The following is a 12,243-nucleotide window of genomic DNA, read 5'->3' on the forward strand; positions in this document are numbered from 1 at the left end:
CGCTAAGGACAACACACGCACTCACGCCCGAGGGGGGGACTCGAACCTCCAACGGGGAAGGAGGGGGGGGGGGAGCCGTGCGAACCGTGGCAAGGCGCCTTAGACCACGCCGCTGTTCGCTAGACATCCAGAGTCTGGTTTTTAGGCGGTTTAACTCGTTGTCTTATGCAAATCTGCCTCAGAATAAATCGTACAAAAACACTTAAAATGCTACAGCACACAGAAGAAACTTCAAAAATTTACCATCTGATGGCTCATACGACTTCCTTGTCTCAGGCTGAATATCGGCTGTGGCGAAAGGAACCGCACCCGGGCGCGAAGTTCAAATAAAAATTAATTTGCCGTATCTTAAATGCAGGTATCTTCGAACGACTGGTTAAATGCTAGGAAAGAGAGGAAATGGAAGGAAAAAGAGAAGAACGACGAGAGTTTTCGCGAGACGCTTATTTTGATAGTTATGATGAGATTTTACGCTAAATGTCTCCTTTCTTCAGCCGTGAAACTGAAGTGTTTGTCCTGTAAGGTGATGGCAGCTGGAAGGTGCTGCGCGGCTATACAGCTAGACGCAGCAAGTGTTAACACGGCAGTGGCATGCTCCACACTCAATGTACTGCATGTGACGAAATCTCGTGATCATAGTTTTTTATCTTTGAATAAACCTGCAGAATTTCGTTCTTATACCATATTCATTGTTACATTTTACGTATAGGTCGAGCTCATCTTTACTTGCCTATACTATTAATTTATTATAAAAGCTCTGCTTATTTTGAAGGAGTCGTTCAGCTTCATGAAGGCAGTGCGACGTATAAGAAGAGTCACATAGCAGCCCCCATAAATTTCCCTATTGTTCACCTGTTCCTTTTACATGCTACCCTCGCCTTGTTGACACACTGCACTTCGATGAGTCATTTCTTGAAGTTTTCTTTTCTAGCTGGCGCTGTTTGTATCTAGTTTTATTATTACGTAACTACTAGTTTTATATTACCGATCCCGGTTTTTCTTCTTTCCTTTGTTGTTTTGATTTAAATATGACTTTTATTAATTTATCTAAGCGAATCATCAGAGAAAAAATAAAACAATTGACAACGACAGTGTTTTATTCCTTGCAATTACAGATGCCAGGGTGACACTCATTTCGCAACACTTCCTGCAAACATGACGTCATTTCGACGTCACACGAAGTATCGGCAACCGCAGGAACTGCTATTGATTTTCGTTAGAATTCTAAATAGGCCTCTCTCGCGTGGGTAATAGCTCACACATGACGTTCGCAGCAGAAGTATACCAACTAGAAATGCCATCAGTTTACGGGAGGACTTGTGACATGACATTTACCCGCGAAATATTTGTGACAAGGATGAATTTGGATGTTTTTGCTCATCGTTTCACTTGGAGCAATTTAAGCTGACCTCTTAGTTTCCTGCCTTGCCACACATTCAAAAATATATATTCGAAAGTAAACAGCGGATATTTGTGACAAGGAAAAATATAGTTGTTATTGCTGCTCGTTTCAGTTGCAGCAATTAAAGCTGTTCTCTTATGTTCCTGCCTAGCCACACAACCCAAAATCGCCACATAATCGGAATAATCATATAGATATTTATTTCATCCTTCGTTCTCTAATTAGATGGAGATTTTAAATAGCGTCGAATATTTCGCAGCATGCTTTTATTACATTCGTGAGAAAGTCCCACAAAATATTAAGAACATCAAGATGAAGAAAAAACGAGAGTTAGCTTGTAGCGGGCTACGAACTTACATCCTATGACTCTATCAACCACGACATTATATTTTACACCAGGGCTTATTCATGTGATACTCGTCTCAAATATCGGTTATCACAGGCTCATATCGTTGATTCGTTTTTAACTGATATTTAATGATAACGGCTACATACTTGTGATACATTTTCAGTGCGCCTTTCCCTTGAAACGGCATACTGCACGTTCTAATACAAAACAACTAAATATGCCAAAATAAATATGGAACCTGCCGCATTGATTGTCAACACTGCATGTGACGGCAAAACTTTTAAATTAACAGAGTACAGAATAACATAATTACCGAGCGAGGGGGCGCATTAGTTAGCAGACTCGACTCGCATTCTGGAGTACGACGGTTCAAACTTGCATCTGGCCATCCTGATTTACGTTTCCCGTGATTTCCCCAAACCACTAAAGGCAAATGCCGGGATGGTTCCTCTGAAAGGGAACGACAGATTTATTTCCCCATCCTTCCCTAAACCGACGCGACCGATGACCTCGCTGTTTGGTCCCCTATTCCAAACAACCAACCAACCATAATATAACTGTAAAATAATCGAGTTGTATGTCTTTATTCAATAAGTATACAAAAATTTTTACCGAGAACGGAATGATGGATGGAACACAAATGTGGCATCTGCCAATATTGCGTGTGGCGTCTAAATTACTTCACGACTGAAGAAAGTGTCGTGAAATGAGTATTACCTCACCTGATTCCCTGCTTTCCATTTCATTTCTTCACCTGGTTTATGTGCTGGTTAGCAAGTAATTGCAATATTTTGGAATATTTTAGCTGCTTTGTATCATAATCTGCAGTATGCCGTTTCATGGCAATGGCGCACGGAAAATGTATCCCACATGCATAAATTTTATCATTAAATATCAGTTTATAGCGTGTCAACGATATAAGCCTTCAAAAGCTGCTGTGATAAACGAGACCTGAGACAAATATCATATGAATAAGCTCTGGCATAAAGGATGACGTTTTAGCTGTAATAACATTTCTGTTCAGAAGCATTTTCTCGCAATTTTCATATGTTTGATTGTCGACCGAGTTTGTTTCCAGAGACTCTTGCGCACGTAGTTCAAACATCGCTGTAGTCGTTTTCCCTCTCCTCGCTGTTAGAAATTATAAAACACACAACGGACATTTTATGAACTCCACTTCTACGAGAACCCTTCTGTGGGACAGAACTTAGGCTTCACTTCAGCTACAGCGCATACTGAATCGGTAATTAGAATAAACGTTGAGAATTATATCACGGTAAAAGTTCAACTTACCGTTATGGGCGTAGCAAAGTGGAAAACATCCTAAGGTAATGTAACTGACAACTGTGAAGTGAACAAAGGAATCGATAGTGTGAACTTATTTGCAAGTCTAACTTACTTACAGATCACTCTCAGTTAAGTACTTAAGAAGTATAAATAGTAATCAAACCGAATTAATTTATAATACAACTGCAAGTTTCGTGATATTATCTGGAAGGCTAAAAATTCGGAGTCGATATTCATTTTTTTGTTTGTTGATCGATAAACATTGCGCAAGTATTAAATTTAAACATTCAGGGTATTCAGATTAAAGCATGCGACAATTAGAAAGTTTATCCAGTGCGAGTTGCCACCAGATAAGCTGGGTGTTATTGTTGTACTGAATACTATCAAGAGGAAACAAAGCACAATTACAGCTACTTCCGCAGTAGTCGTAATTTCATAATAGCGAGCGGGAGGCGCAACAATAAAGCGACGACCGAAGGTCAAGACGAAATTGTAGCTGATTATCTGATGTTTAATCATGTATGCATGTATTTTCTGTTCCATGTACTAAAAAACCATTAAAGGTACGAACGGAAACCATTCAAAAGGTTGTAAACTGTGATGAGAAATAAATTTGCCGATGCAACACAAGAACTGAAAGTTTAAATCCCATTTTTTCGTACAGCCTAACTTGCAACAAAGTAACTGCTTCATATTTCAGACCACTAGATGTATGTAGGGAATGTGTCTAGTTACATTCAGTAACGAAATTCCCGCACTTCTTACTGAAAATTTGCACATTCTGACAACTGTTAGTTCCGGCTGTGATAAAACGAGTGGCTTGGCCGAGCTGTGTATGGGGGCAAACAGCTGAGATGTTCAAATGGCTCTAAGCGCTATGGGACTTAACATCTGATGTGATCAGTCCCCTAAACTCAGAACTACTTAAACCTAACTAACCTAAGGACATCGCACATATCCATGCCCGAGGCAGGATTCGAAACTGCGATCGTAGCAGCAGTGCGGCTCCGGACTGAAGAGCCTAGAACCGCTCGGCCACAACAGCCGGCTCGGGCAGCTGAGAGCCGATTACGTGTGCATAGCCGGGCTAGGTGTATTGGGGAGGTTGGACAGAGCCACAGCGTGAATCAATTATACACGACTGTAAAGCAAACAGTGAAACCATTAATCCAAAGTTTTTGAAAAAGAACCTATTCAAGCGTCTGTGAAGTAAAGGAGAGTGATTTATGATCCATACTAAAACAAACAGGTAAAACATTCAAACGTTTAAAAAAGAAACGAAGTATACAGTGTGAAGCAGCCATAGTAGGATGTAACTAAAGATATTTTAAAGAAAAATAAATTACGCACTTCTGTGAAGCAGACAATGCAGAATGCTGTATTAGGACTTAAGATTTTCAGTTATTAACAACAGCATTACTTTTAGGAGCCAGGCGGTAGATCGATTAAGGACAGATTCTAGAACAACCAGAATACAAATTAGATTAACATAACAAGCGAATGACAAACAGTATACAGTCCTCCTAAACACAACAGTGACAGGTGAACATGAAATCAGAAGTCGTTTTCCCTGGACCACGAATACTAAATCAAAGGAAATACATTCATGTTCATAAAAAAAAGCAGAGCACCTTGAACGACTTAAGTTAGGACGTTCACATTCACCGGATATGCACATTAGTATCTTCTGCAGAAATGTTTAACATTTCAGTCACCTCGGTTCAGTATATGCCTTATTGCTTAGTAGGCTCAAGGTCCTCCATGGGGCCTGATAACTTGTTCCATGCGTGATGACAGCGGCACGTACAAGGCGCAAATGGTTTGTTGTGGTATAGCTGTCCATGCTGCGTTCACCTGGTTCCAAAGGTTCATCTGTGGTGGTTGGCATTAGGTCACAGCGCTACACTCGTTGTACTGCTATATCCCACACATGTTCGACTGGTGACAAGTCCGGTAGTCTGGTGGGCCAGGGCAAGAGACTGTGACATCTAGAAGGCACACATTCGTGCAGCAACATGTGGTCATGCATTGCCTTGCTGAAAAATGGCGTCTGGGTTGCTGTGCAGAAAGGATATGGCTACGGGTCACAGGATGCCATTCACGTATGTCACACTGGTCACAGTGCCCTGGACCCACACCAACTGTAATTCGTAGTGGTACCCCACACCATAAGGTTATGCGTTGGCGCTGTATGTCTTGTCCTAATTCAGTGACTTTCATGCCGCTCCCCCTGTCTGCGGTGAACCAAAATGAGGCCGTCAATTTCAAATAAACAGAACCAGGATTCGCCCGAAAACACTATTTGATGCCATTCATGTCGTCACTGACGTCGTTCCATATACCATAGGCATTTAGCATGTTTATGGCCATTCGTTAAAGGTAGGCGGAGAAGTGGACGACGTGAAAGTAATCCTACCGTAATAAACGATGACTGACTGTCACCCCTGATAGTGTACGAAATGTTATCCACTGTTGCGCCATAGCCGAGGAGGACGCAGATCTGTCCTGAAATGCCATTTGGGTGAGCTGTCATTCTCCTCGGGGAGGTGGTCTGGGTGGTGCGACCTGACCAGTCTCGTCCTGTTTTACGGCCTTCTATAAACCGTTCGGCACCCACCCGTTACATTGCCGAAACACTTCGTCCCACACGAACAGCGATTTCCCGGATGGATGCATCACATTCTCTCATGCCAATAACGAGCCCTCTTTCAGACTAACTGACATGACGGTACGGTTCGTGCATACGTCTGCGAAGCATCCTGCAAGTCACACTGATCCATTACCTTCGGTTTACAGCGACAACGGGAGCCGCAGGCACATTTTACCGGTCCGTGGTGTTGCGCCGCGATGTCAGGGTTGACCTTGAACCTGCGGACCGACACGGTTCAAATGCTAATCGTTTCTGCAGAACATACTAAGGTACATTTCCTGTGAATATGAACGACCTGTCTCTAGTCGTTCAAGGAGTCCTGTTTTTTCCCAGTGTATTTGTATTCGATGAAGCTAAATTTCAGCTTGTCTGCTTTTGTTTAACTTCAGGAATAAGAAACACTGACACAAATTCTCGCACTAACGATTCAAGGCGAGAATTACAATAAAATCAGATTAGACTAAATGACGTTATGGATGCTGATCCACTTTTACTGCGTCGGTCAAACTATGGCCAGCAGAATGATCGCGCAAGAACAAAAAACGACGCTAATTGGTGAGAGAGACACATTAACACCCGTCAAATATGGAGCTCAGTCCGGTTCCTGTATTAGGCTGGATTCGATCGTGGACGATGTACTCGTAGGTTTGACACGTTCAGCAACCAAGGCAGAAGCGAACTCGCCAAAACGGACTGCAGGTAAGGCCTTTTCACCTCGGAGACAGACTAGGCCTTCGGACACGGACCGTGCTGTCGAACGTTAACGTTGAGCGTGCCAAGTTCAACGTGCTGCTGAACGCTCAGGAACGTTGCCACTTGTGCATACGATACGTGGGCCCCAACGTGGTATACGCGATCGCAACGCACTCCAGCGGCAGTTTGAGGGATGTTTCTAGTTCGTAAATCACACTGTTCAGTCAACGGGCGCGCGTAAAATCCCCACGTTAGCTCTATAAAAACGCACTTTTCCTCCATCGTCCACAAAAAGGAAAGCACTATGTCCAATCAATAAGGACACAGGCTTATAAAAGTTCCATTACAAACAGTGCGGTACAATTTGGAATACTTCCCACATTTTAGTAAAACCCCAAGGTCAGTCTTACTTGATCACTGTTCCTACCCAGTAGCAAAATCTTTGCAACATGTGAATTACGAATCGTAAAAGAAAAAAGAGCAAACTATCTTTATACAAGTAGCGCTAACTGTCCTGTAGATTAAGCCAATCGAACAAAGTCACTCCTCAAAAAAGGTGAACTTATATTTACATAACATCAAATATTATAGCATATACTTGTATTAAACTAATAATAAAGTATCAGAACCTAATAAGAACGCGAATGTTAGGAAAAAAAATTAGGAAGCGTTACGACGCGAACCACCGCCCCAACAAAAACTCATTGTAGGACAGAGAGGCTACTCATTACGCTAAAACAACATCATACTCCTTATACTTAATCATATTGTGTTACGCCTTGCTAAAAACGTTAATCGTAGATAATTATGTTACTAATTGAAATTTAACTATCACAAATTGTACCAAGAAAAATGCGTTTTGGGTGGATCTTCAGTGTGTCAATGCCTTCAAATAGCCTACTTTCATAATACACAAATTACAGTAATTCTTTTTCCACTAATATGATGTTTCTCATTATTTTATTGGAACGAATCACACAACTAACAACGGGTTTTGCGGTGATTTCCAATTTGTTGGTGCTCAGAAAGGGCATATATACATATACGCTTGAAATGAATGCCAATATGGCGCCTCATAACTCTGCACTGACGGGAGACGGCGCGCGTCTGACGTAGGGGGTGTTGTGCCATCTCATTGATCAACGCTCAGATACACGCTCAGAATATCTGACATGCCAGATATTGCTCTGCACGCCAGGACGTCAGAAACTCGGTACGCTCAACGCTCAACGTTCGGATGCACGGTCCGTGTGCCGACGGCTTAAGGCCTCAACTCTTCAGCAGAAGGGGTGCGGCCCGCGAAGGAAACACGTATGATCCAAACACACCACACCACCATGGCACCGTGGGACAAGCCATGATTCTAAGCACGGCTCTTTAGAGAGGCTTACTCCAGGCTGGTCAACCAAAGACGCCTAGAGCTGACAGCCTAGCTGCAGGCAGTGCTCGCACTTAATCGTCGTCTCGCTGATGTAAAAGCCCAGTCACATGAGACGCCCGAGAGGCCGTAACCTAGCAAAGCAACCAAAAAGGTTCAGCTTGCAACAGAATCGGTATTAGGCCGCGCGCACTGCTCGGTCACCATTTTGTACATGTTTTCTTTGTTTGATTCTTTGCTGGCAATTAAACTTAGAGACTGAATTTAAATCAGTCCGACAGGCCACATCGTTATCCCTTGGGACACTGCTTTCTGCAACAAGTTAGAACAGAGAAACAGCTTGTTCCACAACTGATCGAAGTGCTTCCAGGGTCACGCTCAGAATGTGTTGCACAAGGCATGCCTTCAATGCAGCTAATTTTGCAGTCGGAACACTGAACACAACATATTTCAGATAGCTCCACAGCCAGAAGTCAGGCGATAGGGACGGCCAAGTTGTAAGGAAATGACGGCTGATAATTATAGATTTTCGAAATGGCGCTTCAGCTGCTGCTTAACTGGATTTGCAGTGTGCAGAGGTGCGCCAACTTGCATAAAAATGATTGCATACATACATCCAGCTGTTGAAGAACTGGAATGAATTGGCTGCGCAAAAGACACTCATAGCTCTTACCAGTGACGGTACAGGTAACAGGACAGGAACCACCTGTTTCTTCGAAAAAATATGCCCCTATGATCAATAATGCCGCAAACCTGCACCACAGGGTGACCTTTTCAGGATGAAGTGGTAGTGGTTGATTTGCGTGTGGATATTCCGTGTCCATATTCGACAATTCTGTGTATTGACATATTCTGTCACATGGAGGCGGGCTTCGTCTGTCCACAGTCAATCAGTGTCCACTTCCATGCGATCAATAAATTCTAAAGCAAAGGTCTCTCTTGCTGGCAGGTCAACAGGAAGCAACTCGTGCAACTGGGCAATTTTGAATGGATAGCAAAGAAGGATGTTTCTTAGGATTTTCTGCACCGTACTCATGGGTATGTCCAGTGTTCGGGAATTCTCTGTGCACTACACGCTTGCACACCACCATTCGTCTCCTCCTGCATTACTGTGTCCACTGCTTCTACTGATGTCGAATCAATTCATTTCCTCGCTCTACCAGGTAGCACGTCAAAAGAACCCATCTTTTCGAATTTCCGAATCATTTTCATCAGACCCACGACAGTTATCGGACCAACGCCTCTTTTCCAACCCTTCAGTGTCCGGAAGTTCTGCAGAGCGACGTGTGCAGTCATTACTTTTGTAATACAGCTTTACAAGCAGAGCGCGATCCTGCATTGAGACAGCCATGGCGAACGCCGCAGACGCGAAAGGAGGAAAAGCCGTGTAACCGGAGTGTTTATACCAACTTCGATAGGTCGTGTGCATGACTACTGTTTTCATTAACGTATTCCGAAACAGTGAGCGCCATCTGTTGATCAATTTTCACACTTTTTTTTCTTCTGCAATACGTTTTCCCCCTTCTGCAATAATTGTAAGTAGGCTGTTTATGTTTTCTGTATGTAAGTAGGCTGTTTATGTTTTCTTATTGGCAACGTGCTGTTTATGTTTTCTCTATGTAAGTAAGCTGTTTAGGTTTTCTTATTGGTAACGCCACGTAGCGCTCTGTGTGAGAATCACTGGCTGTGCTGTGTGCAGCCTGTGGCTAGTTTGCATTGTTGTAATACTCGCCATTGTAGTGTTGGGCAGCGGCAGCTGGATGTGAACAGCGCGTAGCGTTACGCAGTTGGAGGTGAGCCGTCAGCAGTGGTGGATGTGGGGAGAGAGATGGCGGAGTTTTGTAATTTTTCATGAACTGCTATATTTAGATATGATGATATCAAGGTAAATACATTGTTTGTTCTCTATTAATATCTTTCATTTTGCTAACTATCCCTATCAGTAGTTAGTGCCTTCAGCAGTTTGAATCTTTTATTTAGCTGGCAGTAGTGGCGCTCGCTGTATTGCAGTAGCTTGAGTAGCGAAGATTTTTGTGAGGTAAGTGATTTGTGAAACTTATAGCTTAATGTTAGTCAGGGCCATTCTTTTGTAGGGATTTTTGAAAGTCAGATTGCGTTGCGCTAAAAAAAAATATTGTGTATCAGCTTAAGGACAGTCGTGTATAAATTGTTCAAAGGGGACGTTTCATAATATTCCGTTGCAATTGGACGTCATTCTGACCAGTGGTGTTATTTCTACAGCGTTATGGAAGTTTAATTGTAATCACCCTGTATATCTGCTTAATTCTATAAAATGTCACTGACAATTATGCTGAACAGCATCAATACTTAATTATTTGGACCGAAAAGGCAGCAGTACACAACCGACCCTTAGATGTATTCGAGTTGGAATTATTGTAGGTTGTGTGACTAACCAATCACTGCCTGTATCTACTGATACGACCTCAGTGAGCACACAGTTAATTCGCTCGTCTGAAAGTAGCCAGTGTACACGCAGTGCACCCCAAAGAGTGAAATCACATTCAGTGGGATTACCAGCCCACAAAGTCCTTAGAAAGTCGTTGAAGCGTCAAGGAGATGTCAAGAACACCATCCTGGTGCTCATCGCACTGCGAACTATCGTTTCCGACCTCGAAATGTGTGGCAAGAAACGTCCCAGGGGAACGAGTAGTTACATTGACGCCCTTTATTCCACCCACTGAAGTCTTTTCTTGTCGATTCTGAGCAGCGGTTTGTCTGAACTGGTTTCCTCATCGCAGAGACTTGAAAAAAGGAGTGAAATGTGGGTGATAGGTGTAGAGACGTCTTTCTCGTCGTGCGACAAGTCCATTGTGGGGGTTGTTCAATAATTTGGTGAACTTCTGTGCCAATGTGAGATCATTGGCCCACTTTACAAGTCACATGAACTTTGAGCTCAAGTCTTTTTCCCATCTGTCGACACCTTATGCTTGGAACGTCGTCTAGCTTGAGGATGGCGTCCCAGGGAGTCACGCTTTTGCACCATTACAGAGGAAGGTTGTAAGAACCATTAACCGAAATTCCAAACTTATGAGTCGCACTGGGAAACAATTACTGGATTTCGAAAAAGCGATCCTTTAATTCTGTTGCGAACTGCAGTCGGGAAATAAAATGTGCTATCGCTGACAAATTTGAATAAACGAAGTCTGAAACGATCAAGAATAGTGACGAGCTGGGTAATAAAATTAGTACTATGAGTAATAAGATTGATCGGCTTCAAGTTAAATATGCAGAGTTAAAAAATAAGCTTGTCAATAATGGTAAAAGGATTGAAGTTTCTAACAGGGTAGAGTTGGTGGAAAATAAATTGTCAGGAAAATGGATGCAGTGCAAATTAATCTTGTGGGGAAAATTAAGGAGCAGGAACAAAACTGCACATCAGTTGAAAGACAAACAAAGAAAAAAACTAAATAAATCAAAATAGGAATTTCGGATTGTCATAAGGGGATCAGTGAAAATAAAGGCGTACTAGGAGCTAAAATGAATGACTGATAGAAACAATTAATAGTATAGCAGCAGGGAATGGATATGTGTTGTTACCGAGCGAGGTGGCGCAGATGTTAGCACACTGGACTCGCATTCGGGAGGACGACGGTTCAATCCCGTCTCCGGCCATCCTGATTTAGATTTTCCGTGATTTGCCTAAATCGATTCAGGCAAATGCCGGGATGGTTCCTTTGAAAGGGCACGGCCGATTTCCTTCCCAATCCTTCCCTAACCCGAGCTTGCGCTCCGTCTCTAATGACCTCGTTGTCGACGGGACGTTAAACACTAACCACCACCACCACCATATGTGTTGTTGGAATGGGTTACTGATAACAGTCCAAACCATTTAGTGAGGAAAATAATTAACACACAGTTGAATTTTTGTCTGCGTGCAAGGATAGCTTTGCTACAGGGCGGAGTGATGTGATTAAAATAAAATTTGTTAAGACATAAGTGGAAGGGGAGGGGGAAACCTCATGGGCTCACCAAAATGCTGATGAACTTTGCGATTTTAAAACCTTTGAAATCTTGTCCTTGAATAAATACTGAGATCAGGCAAAACATCTAAAACAGCAAGACGATTTCTTGAATGGAGCTTGTTAGATGAGTGAAATGGAGACTATGAGAAAGTTTTGTGTTAAATAAATTAGATCATATGGATAGGCTATCAGGTGCGTTGACAGAAATTTCAACCCTCAAGGGAAGGTTACCAGGGCATGTGCAATGTGATTTGATTCATAGTGCAACAGATTCTATGGAGGTATTTCTAAATTTTATGGTAACTATGGACTGGGCCTTGTGTTTGAGACCTAGTTATATGGAATGGAGGGAAAATGGGAGGCATCATGGAAGCAGAAACAATAATAGATTTGTGAAATGCAGCAATAATAAGAGTAACAGTTACAGAGAAGAGAGAAATGGTCATAGTAATCAGGACAGAGACTGAGGAAGCAACCATCAAGACGACATCAGAAATTTTA

The sequence above is a fragment of the Schistocerca americana genome, chromosome 1 (assembly GCF_021461395.2).
Source record: "Schistocerca americana isolate TAMUIC-IGC-003095 chromosome 1, iqSchAmer2.1, whole genome shotgun sequence".
NCBI lineage: Eukaryota > Metazoa > Arthropoda > Insecta > Orthoptera > Acrididae > Schistocerca > Schistocerca americana.